This window comes from Aedes aegypti, chromosome 2 (assembly GCF_002204515.2).
Source record: "Aedes aegypti strain LVP_AGWG chromosome 2, AaegL5.0 Primary Assembly, whole genome shotgun sequence".
Lineage (NCBI taxonomy): Eukaryota > Metazoa > Arthropoda > Insecta > Diptera > Culicidae > Aedes > Aedes aegypti.
The window spans coordinates 83,864,174-83,880,232 of NC_035108.1; positions in this window are offsets into that span (position 1 = coordinate 83,864,174).

The following is a 16,059-nucleotide window of genomic DNA, read 5'->3' on the forward strand; positions in this document are numbered from 1 at the left end:
TTAGCATGGCTTTGATTTGTAGTCACGGGCATTTTCACTAAGTTGAGGAAGATCCACAATCCATCGAATAAATTGGCGAATATCAGCTAACAAGTAAATCACAATAAGGCAGCGTCCATTTATTATGTAATGCTGAATTTGGAAATTTTTGAACCCCTCCCCCCCCTCCGTAACGCTTTTTGTATGGAATTTTTTATGATTTTGTATGAGCCGTAACGTATGAGCCGTAACGTATGAGCCTACTCCCCCCTCCCCCTAGAGCGTTACGTAATTAGTGGATGCCGCCTAAGGCGTCTGTATCAGCGTTGGAGACAATAGTAACAAGTTAAGGAATAAAAAAATCGAAAAAAATAAATACGGAAGCTCGTTTTCCATATCTGAATACGTCATTCGATAGCCTTTCTATTCTATTTCACGCAAAAAATAATCTTAGGACGATAAAATTATTGAATCTTTCAAAAACGCATTTCTTCCAGTACTAGAACATGTTCCAGTAATACCGTGTACCCCCGCTAATTTGAACGGTACCTCATGCAAACGGTGTCTATTTTTAATTTGATCATCTAGTCACCCTAGAAACGTATTTCTGGTTACCTCTTTCACACACCCGGCGTTCCGTTCCACAGCGTTCCATCTCACTTTACTCCGTTCCATGAGCTAAATGACGTTTGAACCATTTTTAATCTGAACGATGTGCAAATTAGCGGGGTACAGATTAAAAAGTGTTCAGATTAAATGTGGTCAAACCAACGGGGGTACCCGGTAGTGGTATTTGCTAACTTCTGTTCCTATAATAGTGGTTTACACTGCATTGATTTCCCATTGAATTATAGGAACGCCTCACTATTACCGGTGCAAAGGAGCAAAAACGTTAAGGTTTTTAATTGTTTTCCAGTACTTCCTTACTAATGTCCAAGATTTTCATATTATACTAGTGGTCCCGGCAAACTTCGTCTTACCATCAAGTAGGCTGTAGTAAAACGACATGTGTTCCCCCACACAAAATGACACATTAATCATCTCCCTTTTTCCCGATTATTCCAGAGATTTTCCCAAACTTTTTGCTCGCACGAACACGTCGCATCCCTTGTCGGATGCAACGGTGAAAAACTTATATCAATCCGTTGTTCCGTTCTCAAGTTATTTCACACCATTCCATTTTTATTTATACAGATTATATAAATTTCGTATCTCGATATCGAGTTGAAAAACAAAGTCGATTAAAATATTTTTCGAACAGTTAAAGCAGCGAACAGTATATGTTTCCGAATGCCGCGATACCGTAATTTTTGGTTGGTCTTGGAAGGTATATGCAAACAAGCCGAAACTTGTCGAAATAGTTTAATTTTTTTAATTTAATTTTCAGATCATGAAACAGTTATTGAATACTAATAACAAAGAGTACATTTTAGTGGTTGCGAAACCTATAACGCGAATAGATCACCTTTTCGTGGTGCGTTATGGTTAACCCTAGTCCTGACTGGGTTTATTCCTATGTTTCATAACGCTGAAAAAGGGCATATTTGGCACCCATTCACCCCCTTGTAACGCTTTTAATATGAAAATTAAAAAAAAAAAATACATGAGTCGTAACAACTTCAGGACACCCAACCACCCCCTTCAGCGTAATAAAATTTGTGAATGTGCTACTGCTTCAAACGAAGAGAACAGGATGTTATAATAATCAAAGGAATACTTATTAGTCTTTTTACATTTTAAATCTTGTTATCATCTTCATTACATCTGATACAATCAACATACCCATCTCACGCTTCAATTTGCTTCGCAATGTGCTGAGCTACTTCCTTTTTCGTCAGTAATGGATGTAAGATTGACATTTTTCAGAAAAAATGTTCCATGCTTACTGTGATGAAAATAGTAAATTTTGCTGTTTCCAACGCCGTGCGCATCGTTACCACTTTTTTTTCTTGGCAACGCTAGTTGTCCAAACAACTTCGCTGGAAAAATTACATTTTTCGACGTTTTGACCCTTTGACATTTTGTCCCTTTCGACGTTTTGGGATTCGACGTTTTGTCTTTCGACATTTTGTCCCTAAGCCATTTGAACGACCTACTTAGAATGATCTAAATGTTTCATTTGTAATCACTTATCAGTCCTATCATTGATTGATTTTCCAGACATATCGGACAGTTATGTAGTTTCGGGTAGTATGTGTGGAATAGTTGGAGGCATGGGTTCCCAAACTGTGAGACCCACTTAGTAGAGATGGTCGGGTTTCACATTTTTCAAACCCGAACCCGACTCGTATCCGACTTATATTATTTCATAAAACCCGGACCCGACCCGAACCCAAACAATTTTCGCTGTTCAAACCCGAAACCGACCCGAAATTCGAAAAAGTTTTCTAAGAAAAACCCGATTAGAACCCGAGTTTGAAAAGATGATAAATTCATTGTTTCTGATGCATAGGGAAGCTTTTAGGTTGTTACTCTGTTTACTAGAGTGATGCAATTTTTTAAATTTTGGCTCCCCTATGCTATGCGGTTTATATTATGGTAAATAGAATCCTCTCAAAGTTTGAAGTGATTCGGAAGAAATTTGACTGTGCACACGCCATTTGATGTTTATATGGAGATTACTATGGAAAACCCCAAACTTTTGTATTCAGCCCCTATCTCGTCGTCATAATATTTTATGGAAAAGTGAACAAATTCTACTCATATGAAATCCTTTCAGCTACAACTTTGCCGAAGATAACATTTCGATTGGACGTCAGGATAAATTGCTAGTCATAATCATAAAGTGGGTTTGCATTTTGCATGCTTAACCAACTGCTCGACAGGCAACAGTGGTGCTCCTGGCGGGTAGAATAAATCAATTGCTCTGAAAGTAATTGAACGATCATCTCAGCATCTTTCGACCTTGACGCTTGCTCCTACGGGGGCGAGCGACGAAGGCAGGATCAAACATGTCGCGCGTCGGTCTAGTAAGTGAAAAAGTGGCGTGATCGGTTAGTTCTTTTTGATCCTTTGACCTTGACGCTTACTGCTGGGCAGTGCGTCAAGAAAGCCAAGTTTTTTTTCCTTTTCGGGTCGCGCGCCTATTTTTTTCTGAGTGCTTTTATATAGCCGAGCAAACGAGTGAGGCTGAGAGTGGATTGTGGCTGCACAGTGAAGGATAAAGGATCAATTGGTGAGCTCGTTTCATGCTACTATTTATAATCTATAAAATATGTATGACTGCACATTTAATCGTTACAATTGTGGGACGTAAATATGAATTTTCAACAAACTATGAATTGTTCGTCACTGTGAGTGTCGACACAAACTCTAATTCACGAATTATTTATGTTTCACATTTTTTTTTCAGAACACCCCTTTTTACCTTTATTATTGAAAATAAAAAAAAACTTTGAATGGTTCGACACTACAAGTGTAGACTTGCGAAAGGTTCACTTTATTCAACAAACTTTGGATGGTTCGCCACTGTAAGTGGTGGCATAAGAATAAGAGTGTTCTATGATGTTCCAACCAATCGAGTGTTTTGTTTCTTTTCAAATAAGTAAAATATAATAACACATGCTTTCGTCCTGACAGCTGTAGGAATGTTGCATTTAGGTATTTGTTCAACGGGCTTTGAATGGTTCGTCACCTCAAGTGTCGGCATAATTTTCCACTACATAGAAATTGTTCATATCAAATGAAAATATTATATTTACAAATAAGCATGTTTATATCTCACAAATCATTATTTATCATGGTCTAATCGCTTATCAAAGTGAATCCTGTGACCCAACGATCCTTCCCATTGACAAACATCCCTCCCAGTAACCTTTGTGGAGATGCAGAGGCAAACACGGTCTCCAAATAGCAAGGGTTACACACTAACATTCCTTCCCCCAATCCCACCTGACTGCAAGGACGTGGCTGGCGCCGTTATTGACCCTGTATAGAGGCACTGAATTATGCACATTGAAGAAGATTATGGCCAATCTCAGCCGAACTTCTAGTTGATTCTTTGTGCATTTTCACTGACTTCGGTCAATCACGGAATAGCAACCATTGATATGTGTAGTCAGTCTAAGCTAAGCTAAGCTAAGCTAAAGCTAAGCTAATGATAACAAATTATCCTTACGTCCCATCAAAATGTGGTGTTCTTCAAAGTTGTAGCTGGGAAGATTTCACATGAGATGAGTGTGTTTACTTTTCCATAGATTATTATGACGAGCAGTTAGAGAACTGAACACATAAGGTTTGCCTTTTCCATAGTAATTTCCATATAAACTTCAAACAGCATGTGCACAACCAAATTTCTTCCGAATCACTTCAAATTTTGGGAGGATCATTATCATCATAATTGACATCGTTTAAGCATAGGGGAGCAAAATTTCAAAATTTGCATCAGTCTACTGTTCACCATTACCACCAAACTCGACCCAAACCCGACAAAACCCGACTTTTTCCAAGCCCGTACCCGATAATTTTGTAGCATTCAAACCCGACCCGAACCCGAACCCGAAAAAAATTAAATTTTCAAACCCGAACCTGTCGGGTTCGGGTTCGGGTCGGGTTTCGGGTTTGAAAATCCGAGACCTGACCATCTCTAACTCTTAGCCGTCAGACATATTCCTCACGTCCAACATCATGAAAGCATGAGTTCTATATTGAAGAATTTATCTTTCTATACCTTGTCTAATATGGGATTCAATGACATTGCATGACTTGCACGAAAACAGGTTCGAATTACAGAATTTGAGACGTTCTCAATGTGATGAATGATACTAGTTACAATTCTACAATTACTTTAAACGTGGAAATGATCAGTTTTTAATTAGCAGTAAATAGACTTTTAGAGAAAACAATCATGATTCAAATTAAGGGACAAATAAACATTAATCATGAAATAAAGTTCTTGTCTGAAAAATAAATAAATTTTAACGCAACATCTAAACTATTTTGACATTACCCTCACATTGTTTTAGCGTAGAAAGTAGAAAATAGATACAAAATGAGATTTTTTTTTGCGACTCACCAAATGCTAGCTTACGACCTCCCTGTGGAACGCGACCCAGAGGTTTTGGAAACTATAGTTTAGACGGTTCACCGGATACTAAGTACCTCCAAGCCATCGTACTTCAATATTTAGTATGAAAATCAAGGGTCTACTGATATATAGTATACGGAGGGGCAAGATGGGTCACCTAAGGAAAGTACTCTCTTATACAAATAGGATTTACCTTTTTTCATTCTTAAGCCTATGACACACTAAGAAGCTATGATTATAGGCAAATTATTATTATTGTCTTTATTAACGATATTTGTATCCCGAGACTGGCCCATCTTCATCTCTGAGGATAATAGGTAAATGAATAGTCATAAAGTTTAATACCCGTCTTTGACGAGCAGTTTTCGTATATACAGTGCCCGTGTGGTTTTGGTAACATACCATTCAATTTAGGCAACATACATTTTGACACCGTGCCAATATCGCACGGATTTCCATTTTTTGTAATTTTGCAATCATTATCATTAATTGCTACAATTTAATAAAAACCAAGGTTGTTGGATGACTTTGTAGTTCAATTCACAATGAATTGTGCTAGAAAAATGCATCATAAAAACCATTCGAATTCGGTACGATTTCCGTTGCCCAAATAGAAGGCAACATGAAATTTATGGATTTTTTGAAACTAACTACTAAGCGACTTTATATTACTATTTTTTACAAGTACGAAACAATAAAACCAGCACGGTTCGCTCGAGTAGCACATGTTTGGCATCTAACAAAGTTGTTCATTTCACTAAAAATATAAAATGCGTTTGTAATAACACTGACCCGCTAGTCCCGTCGTATCCTACTATGATTTTCAGTTGAATGATTCAGAATATCTCAAGTCTGACTTAGTAGAAAATAAGTAGCTCGGGGCAAAATCATATTTTAAACCCTATTAGGCACCGTCCACAAATTACTTAATGCTCAAGGGGGTAGGCTCATACGCTAAGGCTCAGACAAAAATTTGAAAATTTTCATGAAAAACGCACTACGGAACGGAAAGGGTATCTAAAATTTCCATTTTTAGCTTTACGTAATAAATCGATAGCTGTATGTATACTTATATGTTTAAGGTGAAGAGATAGTAAGAACCAAATAAGAAATATGCTACTTACCTAATGTTCTAATCACAAATTTACCATCCAGAACAAATTGAACATTAATTCCAAGGACATGTCGGTGGTAACGAGACGCGGAGTCGACTTTCAGAGAAAGCAACTTATGCTTCATTTCACTGGATAGTGCCGTACGAACCCGGTTGGCTATGGCATGTATGAATGCCTTATTTTTGTTCCGATTCAATGAGACGCCTACTGCAACTGCAATTGGGTCGATCAGTTGCTTCAACCCCTCCCACTCGATGCATGAGAGAGGGAGATTATGATAGCACACACATTTTGCCAGTGATTCAAACAGCAAACGCTTATCAATCGCGATAAGGCGCTTCGCGATCGTTCTGGGTTTCTTGGCGACAGTATCCTGCTCCTTGAATAATCCGTTTCTTCTGGCAGCATCAGCGTGCTGCGTCCGGAAATGCCGCACGAAGTTGCCGATATCGCATGTTACCTGAACGTAGGTACAACCACTTTTCGGGTCAATGCGGCACGAACCACTGTTTCCGTCACGGTCAATAAATTGTAGCGCGATTTCCTGCAATGTGCGCTTTTGCTCACTACGTCGTTTTTGTGCTCTTCCTGACGTGCCAAGTTGAAGCGGATCCATGATTCGGAACAGGATAGAATTTCGCCGACGTCTGTGAAAATAAAGTCGCCATTAAAGTTGAATTTCATGCTGCCATAGATGAAAATCAAGCTTACCCATTCACGATGAAAATCACAATGACAGCTTGATGTTCGATACCTACGAGAACTTATTTTCATTGATATAACAAAAGAAGTTCATTTGTCAATCGCATGAACTGAATGAACTATCAGGCAAATGTCAAGAACTAAGAGGTCATCGTAAGGTTCTAATTTGTATACATCAGACTACACCGAAACAAATTCATTTTCTGAACTCATGACTATTTTGCGAGAATCTAAGCCACTGGAAGTAGTGTAGTGGAAGTTCCACTACACGAATGAATAAATCAGATTCATGAAAAAGAACCTGAACTAATCATACACGTAGCGATAGTGAAGTGTTTTGCCTAATGATATTGGGAAAGGTGCGCAGTGGAAGAATTTATGGTCAGTGATAAATGAATTATGTTACCTTTATTCCATATAATGATTTGAGAAAGAATTAGTATTTGATCTGATTCAGTCGTTCTACCAATTTATTCAGTAGTTTATTGTCATAACCCTGGAAATTCTCTTCTTCTTCGTCGCTGAAGCCTTCAATTCTGTCATTTGAAGGTCATCTTCGCTGTCAGTGTCTACACGGTGTCTTTGTGGAGTAACTTTATTACAAAAAAATAGGTAAGTCTGAAATTTCGAACTAAAAACAATTAGACTTTGCTCTTTCATTTGCGACTAAAATCAAAATAATCGGTCGGGGGGTCCAGAACATTTTTTTTTATTTTGTGTGAAGTATTCATGGATATGTGTTTTTGTACCGACACACATTGCATTGAACATAGATACGGGACAAACTGCAAGATCAAACCATTTGAACACCTTGGCTTGGAAGGTAAAGTTGTTCTTGCTCAAAAGAGCTGTAATAAGCATATATGACATATGACATACGCATAATTGCAAAACTGTCTCAAACGTCATTTTAGTTATTGTCCACGAAAAACCTTGAAAATCGTACTTAAATTGGTCATAATGATGTAAGAAGTTATTAGGAAATATTTTTAATAGATGAAGATGCATCGATATCAAACCTCGAATTTTCAAGAGCTTGTTTGTAGATTTTTATCTTGAGAACCAGACAACCTTTTGCGTTGAACATTTTATTGATTAGTCGCCACCAGCGAGTGACCAGTGAGTTACCGGTTGTCTGCTTCTCTAGACTTGTGCTTTTGAAAATTCGAGGTTTGGCTTATATGTATATTCACCCTTAAACCCATTGATAACCGAGTATGCAGCTCGTTGTTATTAAGCAGATAAACGGACCAAAATAAAAACTGTCACCGCTGGGAGACAGAGGAGGATCTTCTCTACGTCGTAGTATTGTGAAATAAAGTGTAAATCCATTCGTTTGCTCAGTAATAACAAGCTATGGCTTTTAGGATGAGATCATAAACTATGCGAGATTTCTCTTTTTACTCGTAGGGGATGGTACACAAATTATGTCATGCTAAATTAACAATTTTTTCGACCCCCTCCCCACCTTTGTCACACTTTCTGTATGAGTCCTCCGATAATTTTGTAAGGCTTGTCACGCATTGCATAAACCCCTCCCCCCCCCCTTGGAGCGTGACGTAATTTGTGCATGACCCTTAGATACAAAAGTGACTTATCCACCTTTCAAACAACACAATTTCAGTTATTCGAATTAACTAGTAGAGGGCTTCGCATGTGATAAACCTTGTTATATGGCATGTAATATACTTGCCCCATGGTGCTGGAAAATACGCTAATTTGGATGGTATTTGAGAAGTTTCAAATCTTATATTTTTTATGCTATTTTCTTAACGGCACAATGCTTATGAAATGATCAGAAACTAACATCATGAGGCTAAAATGGGTTTGGGATTTTTGTACTTCTTTGCAGTACTATAACCCCATATTAACCCCTCTACCGGCAGCTTTATTTTTTTCAAAATCTTCAAATCGCGATAACTTTTTTGGTTCTCAATATTTTTGAAAAAAATTTCCACAACTTCTCAAAAAACTCTCTTTTTTCAGAATCTGTATCGGTTTTGAGCATTGGTCATCTATATTCGGAGATATTCCGAAATTCCTTGGGGGACCGACGCATAGCCATAACTCTCGTATTATCTCTGGGTACAAAAATTTTCTCATATTCGGTTATTCGCTTTTCAAAACTTAACTTTGATGAAAGTCTATTGTGAAGAAATTAAACAAATCAGTGTAACTGTTTTTGAGCAATGAGCTTCTATGTTTTTGGTACCACTCTAGCCGTAACGAGATTTTGAAAACTTCTTAAAACATCATATTGAAATTTTATATGGGAAATGTCGGTCCCCCAAGGAACACCGAAGTATTTTTAAAACCAGTTGACCAATGGTCAATACCGACATAGATTCCAAAAGTAGAAGAGTTTTTTAAGAAGTTGTGAAAAAATGGTGCAAAAATATAGAGAAACGAAAAAGTTATCGCGATTTAAATATATTTTTGTACTGAAAAAATGAAGCTGCCGGTAGAGGGGTAAAGCTAAATAATAGCAAACAAACTCATGAATATCTCTTCTGCTATCTGTCGAATTGAATTCCTCTCTTTAGCAAATTTCTTTATTATGGTTTCAAGAATGAGCTTTTACAATGGGATAATAAGTTTGTACTTACATTACAGTACAAGCGTGTTTGGAACATACCTCAAAATTTCTTCATAGTAATTTCCATATAAACCTACATTGTCTTTGGGCCACCTTAAATCACCACCTAGAAAGCTGCGAATTTCACAGAACACTATTTTTATAGTAAGGATAGTAAGGAACATATGTGAGATTGAATTCTCAAACATTTTTTAATTTTGAACCGCCCTAATGTACATAAACGCATAGATAGGCAAATTCAAACATATGTGCAAGTCTCTCGAAATCAAAAAAAAAAAAAAATTACTCTGGATCCCCCGACCGATTATTTTGGTTTTAGCAGCAAATGAACGCGAGAAACCTAGACTTTATTGTGGAGAAGTTTCAGACTTACCTATTTTTTTGTAATAAACTTGTTCTACGAAACACACCGTGTCTAGAAAGCTGTCGTCTTCGTCGTACTCCGATTCGATCATTTCCTGATATAATTGCTTGGTAGCGTCCTTAAACTTGAGCCTGTCGTTGGCGATGTCCTTCCAATACTGTAAAGAGCATCTACTTCTTTCTATGTCCTGTTAGCACATGTTTTCCAGGTGTAGCACGGCCGTCCAACCTTCTTTTTACCCAGAATCTTGTAATTAAGAGCTTTCGTTAATACCCCATTTGGAGAGTTCCTAAACAGATGGCCCATGAAGTTTGGTCTATTAATCCGAATTTTATTGTTTATAGTGCGGCCCCCCAGTTCTTGTGGGGTATGTGATTGTGGCTGGGGCTCTTCTTCGACGTCTCCGTTGTAATCTACTTCGTCGTTTTGTGGTTGTTCCGATTGGACATCATTTTCACGATCTGTTGGGACACTGAGTGCTTTCAGAGCGATGAGTATGGCGTTCTCCGTCCGTCTGTTGTATTTAGTCAATGTCATGGAAGTAGTTCCATGTTGTATGGCACGACTGGTGTAATCCGTGTAATCAGCGAGTGGCATAGTTGTTTTGTAGTGTTCCATTTTAGCGAATGGAGCGGATGTCTACTGAGAAAGCTACCCAGGACGCTTATACGCCTTTTTTATGCGTTCTGATGTCGTTTCCTTCCACGTTAGGCTGCTTGTAATATATGCTCCGAGGTGGCGTATTTTTGAGGTAACATTTAGTGTGTATTTGCCAAACTGTTGGCCATAATCCGGACCGCAGTTGTTCGAAATTTGGGGTATCTGGAAAAAGACTTTAGATTTTGAGTGATTGATTTCCAATCCAATTGAGTCGAGTAGTGGTTCAAGCAACTCAATAAACTTTTCAATGTCTTCTGCTGACTCGCAGAGAAAGAGTAGGTCATCTGCGTATGCGAGAATGAACGGAAGAGCTACTTCAGTGATTTCGTCTATATTGAGCTCCAGCAGAATTTCCTTTAGCGTCGAAAGGACTTACTTACTTACTTATGGGTCCTGGGCACCCATTCTGGTGCATAGGGCCGACGTGAAAGATTTCCATCCTGGGCGATTCCCAGCTATCGCCTTCTTTTTTGAGGCTGCGCCGCCATGATCCTCTGGGTCTGCCTCTGCTGCGATGTCCTGCTGGATTCCATTCCAGCGCTTGTTTGCAGATTTCGTTTCCGCCCCGACGTAGAGTGTGGCCGACCCACCCCCACTTTCGTTGTCGAATTTCGGTTTGTATCGGTTGCTGGTGGCACTGACGATGGAGGTCAGCATTAGAAATCCAGTTGTGTGGCCACCATGCCCGAATTATATACCGCAGGCATCTGTTGATGAACACCTGCAGCCGTTGAGTGTTCTCCGCTGACCACGTTTCACTGGCGTATAACAGCACAGATTTGACATTGGAATTGAATATTCGAATTTTGGTGCGTTGACTAATCAGACTGTTCTTCCAAATATTTCTTAAGCTCGCAAAAGCAGCCCTCGCCTTCTTGATCCGTGCACCTATGTCGATCTTGGTACCGCCGTCAGACGCCAGTTGGCTACCAAGATATTGGAAGTTTTCGACGTTCTCCACTGTTTGCCCGGCTACTGTGAAGCTGGAAGGGCCGGCCGTGTTTACATCCAACGATTTGGTCTTGTTGACATTGATGTTGAGACCTGCCGCTGAGGAGCGTTCGGCAAGATCGTCTAGCTTACTCTGCATATCAGAGCGCCGTTGAGCTAGTATAGCAATATCATCAGCCAAATCGAGATCATTTAAGTGCTCCATAGTAATAGGCTGCCACAGCAGCCCACGGTTTTGTTCACGGTCAATGGCGCCTATCAGGATCTCGTCAATTACGATGAGGAACAGTAGTGGTGATAGTATACATCCTTGCCTCACTCCAGCTACAACCCGGATGGGTTCAGACAAGACCCCGTTGTGCAATACTCTGCACGTAAAGGCCTCGTACTGCGCTTCGATGAGGCCGATGATTTTCTCAGGAACACCCTTGCGTCAATGAATGTCATATACAGGGACTCGTCAATGAATACCATATACAGGGACTCTTGGAATTCATTGACTTGCTCCAAGATGATACGGAGCGTGACAATATGGTCCACACAGGATCGTCCGGCACGGAATCCCGATTGCTGTCGACGGAGAGTCGCATCGATCTTCTCCTGGATCCGGTTCAGGATCACTTTGCATAGAACTTTGAGAACAATACATAGCAACATGATGCCCCGCCAATTATCGCATACAGTGAGGTCACCCTTTTTGGGTACCTTCACTAACACGCCTTGCATCCAGTCGGGCGGAAAAGTCGCGGTGTCCCAGATATTGCGGAATAGTTTATGCAACAGTTCAGCGGATATTGCGGGGTCTGCTTTGAGCATCTCGGCTGATATGCGATCGACCCCAAGGGCTTTGTTGGATTTCATACTTTGTATGGCTGTTTCTATCTCATGCAGTGATGGAGCTTCGGTGTTAACGCGACTAATACGCCGAACCCTAGGCGGATCATGCTGAGGTGTTGGTGGCCGGGTTGACACTTGGAAAAGTTGTTCGAAGTGCTCAAACCAGCGTTTTAGCTGGTCAGTGGGGTCGGTTAACAGTTGTCCAGTCGTGTCTTTCACGGGCATCGTCGTATTCATCTTTGCCCCGCTAAGGCGTCGTGAGATATCGTAGAGAAGACGAATGTCGTCGGTTTCTGCGGCTTTCTCACCTTCGTCAGCAAGGGAGTCCGCCCATGCTCGTTTGTCCCGCCTACATGAGCGCTTATAACTTCCCTTTCTAGAGCCGAGTATCGGTGACGGGAAAGTGTCTTGGCTCCTCTGGTTTTCGCCCGCTCTATCGCGGCTTTGGCTTCTCTCCGCTCCTCTATCTTCCTCCAGGTTTCATCGGTAATCCACTGTTTTCTCCGAGTGCGTAGCTCACCCAGATTATTTTCGCTGGTAGTGATGAAGGCATTCTTGATGGCGGTCCATTGCTCTTCTACGCTGCCACCTTCCGAAATATTAGCAGCACGAGTCTCCAGTTCTTCGACGAAGGACCTTTTCACTGTGGCATCTTCCAGTCGGCGTGTGTTAAATCGACGTCCGACTCTTTCCTCCTGTCGACGAATCCGCGCAATGCGCAGACGCACCTCGCCAATGAGGAGGTGATGGTCGGATGCGATGTCAGCGCTACGTTTATTCCGCACATCAAGAAGGCTCCGTTTCCATTTTCGGCTGATACAGATGTAGTCAATTTGATTTTCGGTAAAGCCGTCACGGGAGACCCACGTGACCTTGTGAACCGGACGATGGGGGAAGAGCAATCCCCCGATCACCATGTCGTTATTGCCACAAAACTCTGCCAACAGTTGTCCGTTTTCGCTCATTTCTCCGAGACCATGGCGTCCCATGACAGGCTCATAGCTCGAGTTGTCGGATCCGATCTTCGCATTGAAGTCGCCCATGTAGATCTTGATATCACCCTTCGGAATCTTATCCACGACAGCATTGAGTTGACTGTAAAAGTTCTCTTTGTCCTGCAATTCGGCAGCATCGGTTGGCGCATAACATTGGACTATGGTAAGGTTTCGGACCCGTGTTCTAAATCTGGCGACGATTATTCTCTCATTTATAGGCTCCCACTTCATAAGCGCGGCGTAAGCTTGGGCGCTGAGCAAAAAGCCAACCCCGCGGTGCCGAGGAACGTGTTCACCTCGCAGGCCAGAATATAGCAGAATCTGTCCCGATGGTATTCTGTGTTCTCCAAAGTTTGGCCAACGGACTTCGCTCAGTCCTAGGATCTCCAGCTTCATGCGACACGCCTCGTTGGCGAGTTGTGCCAGTTTACCCTGCTGGGCTAGGGTTAGTACGTTCCATGTTCCAATTCGTGCCCGTTGTTTCGCGCTAAAAGTCGTTGCCGTTAAATCAGTTCGTAATCTTTCTCTATCGGTTTCTTGAACATTTTTTGATGTTTCGGGGACAGTAGGTTGTTAGCCTAAGGTTCCCTATCCGCCGTGCTGGGGCTGCCATCTTAGGTGTAGCTTCCGTGGAAGAGCATGTCTTATTCAGCCGCAGGATGCCAGACAGACGCTGTTTGAGCCGCACCTCCTTGGTGAACAGACGCTCGGTGGACGTACCTCCTCAATCTAGCTGAAGTCAGAAGGACTACAGGACCCAGGCTGCACTACCAGCTAAGCACGCAACTCTTAGCTGGCGGTCATTTGTCATCCGTCGACCCGTGGAAGCATGAGGTAGGAACTTGTGAGGACTCCGTCGACTCATCATTTTGCAGCCCACGTCGAAAGGACATGGCGCAGTATTAGGATGAACAGGATCGGGATTATCGGACATTCTTGTTTGATACCACGGTTCTTTTAACATTCGATTAATGAGCGCACCAGATACGTTCATAGATTTAAGGATCGCAGGTAGTTTCGATGAGTCTATTTTGTCGAATGCTTGACGTATGTCCAACGATACCAGAATGGTGGGTTTATCCTTGCGCCACCTCTCATCTAGGATTCACACGAAAATTTGGTTGCAGGCGCTGCGTTTTTGTTGGAATGCCATTTGGTACTGCGGCAGCGGAGGGAGCTGCTGTTCGAGCCTGTCAAAAAGGATTTTTGCTTAATTTTTTTATGCAATCGAGCACAACGTGATGCAGCGGCAATCTTCTACTGATTGGGCATTTTCGATTTTAGGGATGTCCATCCAGCCCAAGGGGACGTTGTTTGTGCGAAAAATATCCGTAATCAATTCTACTAATACGTCCATCATGTTCTCGGAACCATGTTTTAGTAGTTCACAGACTATTCCATCCAGCCTTGGGGCTGAGTTGTTTCTCATCGAGGATAGGATTTTTGCAATCTCGATTCAGGTGGGCTCTGCACCTGGTGGTCGATTATCAACTTCCTCTATTAGTTTGACATCTACTTCAGCTGATTGGTCCCGAATCTTCATCTCCCACTCTCGGACGTGGATGAACTTTTGCTTTCCTTTGGTCGTCTTCCGCCTGTGTGCTTTGATAAAGCGAAAGGTTTTCGTCATTCTGTCCAGGTTGCGGTGTCGTTTATGAATTGCTGTACTTTATCCTCGAAGTGTTGTTCGAAAGCGTTATTTTTTTTTTCTCTCCAGGCTTGATCGCATTTTTTTGTCAGGTCTACGTTGTTTCTGTCCCTTAGCAGCTTTTGGTGGCTGTAATATCTGGATGCAACAGTAAAAACAACTTATTCACACTTCATAACTTCTTTATTTCGATTTCAACTCCGCCGTAACTTTTCTACCTCCGATCACGTCCACGTTTCTTTTTCAAGTCCCTTTTCATCTCTCTCTCCACGCCCTCCGTACTCTCCACACTCAATGTTCTTTCTCTCCTCAGGTATAACCATATATTACGTTACGGCATAGTGGGGTATAGGATACCACATCCCTCCCTTCTTTTAAATGAACACAAATTAATATGGAACAAAATCGCGATATCTTGTTGGTTCTGTGCGCTTCCGCTTAGCTGCGACTGGTCTGTCGATATTTGGGGGATCATCCGAGAATTTATCCTCTTGTTTGTCTTCATCAAGCGAGTTGTCAACATCAGTGCTTACTTCCGTAGATGAAGTATCCGATTCCATCTGCTTCTCCAAGTCCGTTTTCTTAAGGTGGCTAACATTGCGCTTAAACTGCTTCCCCGTTGTCAAAGATTTGATCGTTACTTCTGATCCTATTCTTTCTACTACGACAAATAACTCTGGCGAGAAATTCGTTGATAGCTTATGCTCCTTCTTTGTCCGCTTCATTAACACCTTGTCTCCTACTTTCACCTCGCTTCGACAAGCTTTCCTCTTCAGGTCCGCGTATTCCTTCCCCTTTTCTTTTGATAATTTGTCTCGATCTCTCTCCTCTCCATCGTGATATATTAGTCGTGGAACTTCCGGCAGCTTGCCTCTGATTCGCCTCTCAAACATCAATTCCGACGGCGATTTCCCAGTTACTGAATGATTCGTGGCATGATACGACAACAGGAATGCTCGTAGCTCCAGTCGCCAATCCTTCCCTAGCTCATGTGCTATTCGTAGTCGCTTCAGTATGGTCCGGTTTTGCCGTTCCACTTCCCCATTAGCCTGGGGCCAATATGGGGTAACGTTCACTAACTCAATGCCCAGCTCTCGACAATAATCCTGAATTTCTTCACAATTTGCCCGCAACTGTGGACCATTGTCTGCTCTCATGGTTCTTGGAATACCAAAACGACCGAAAA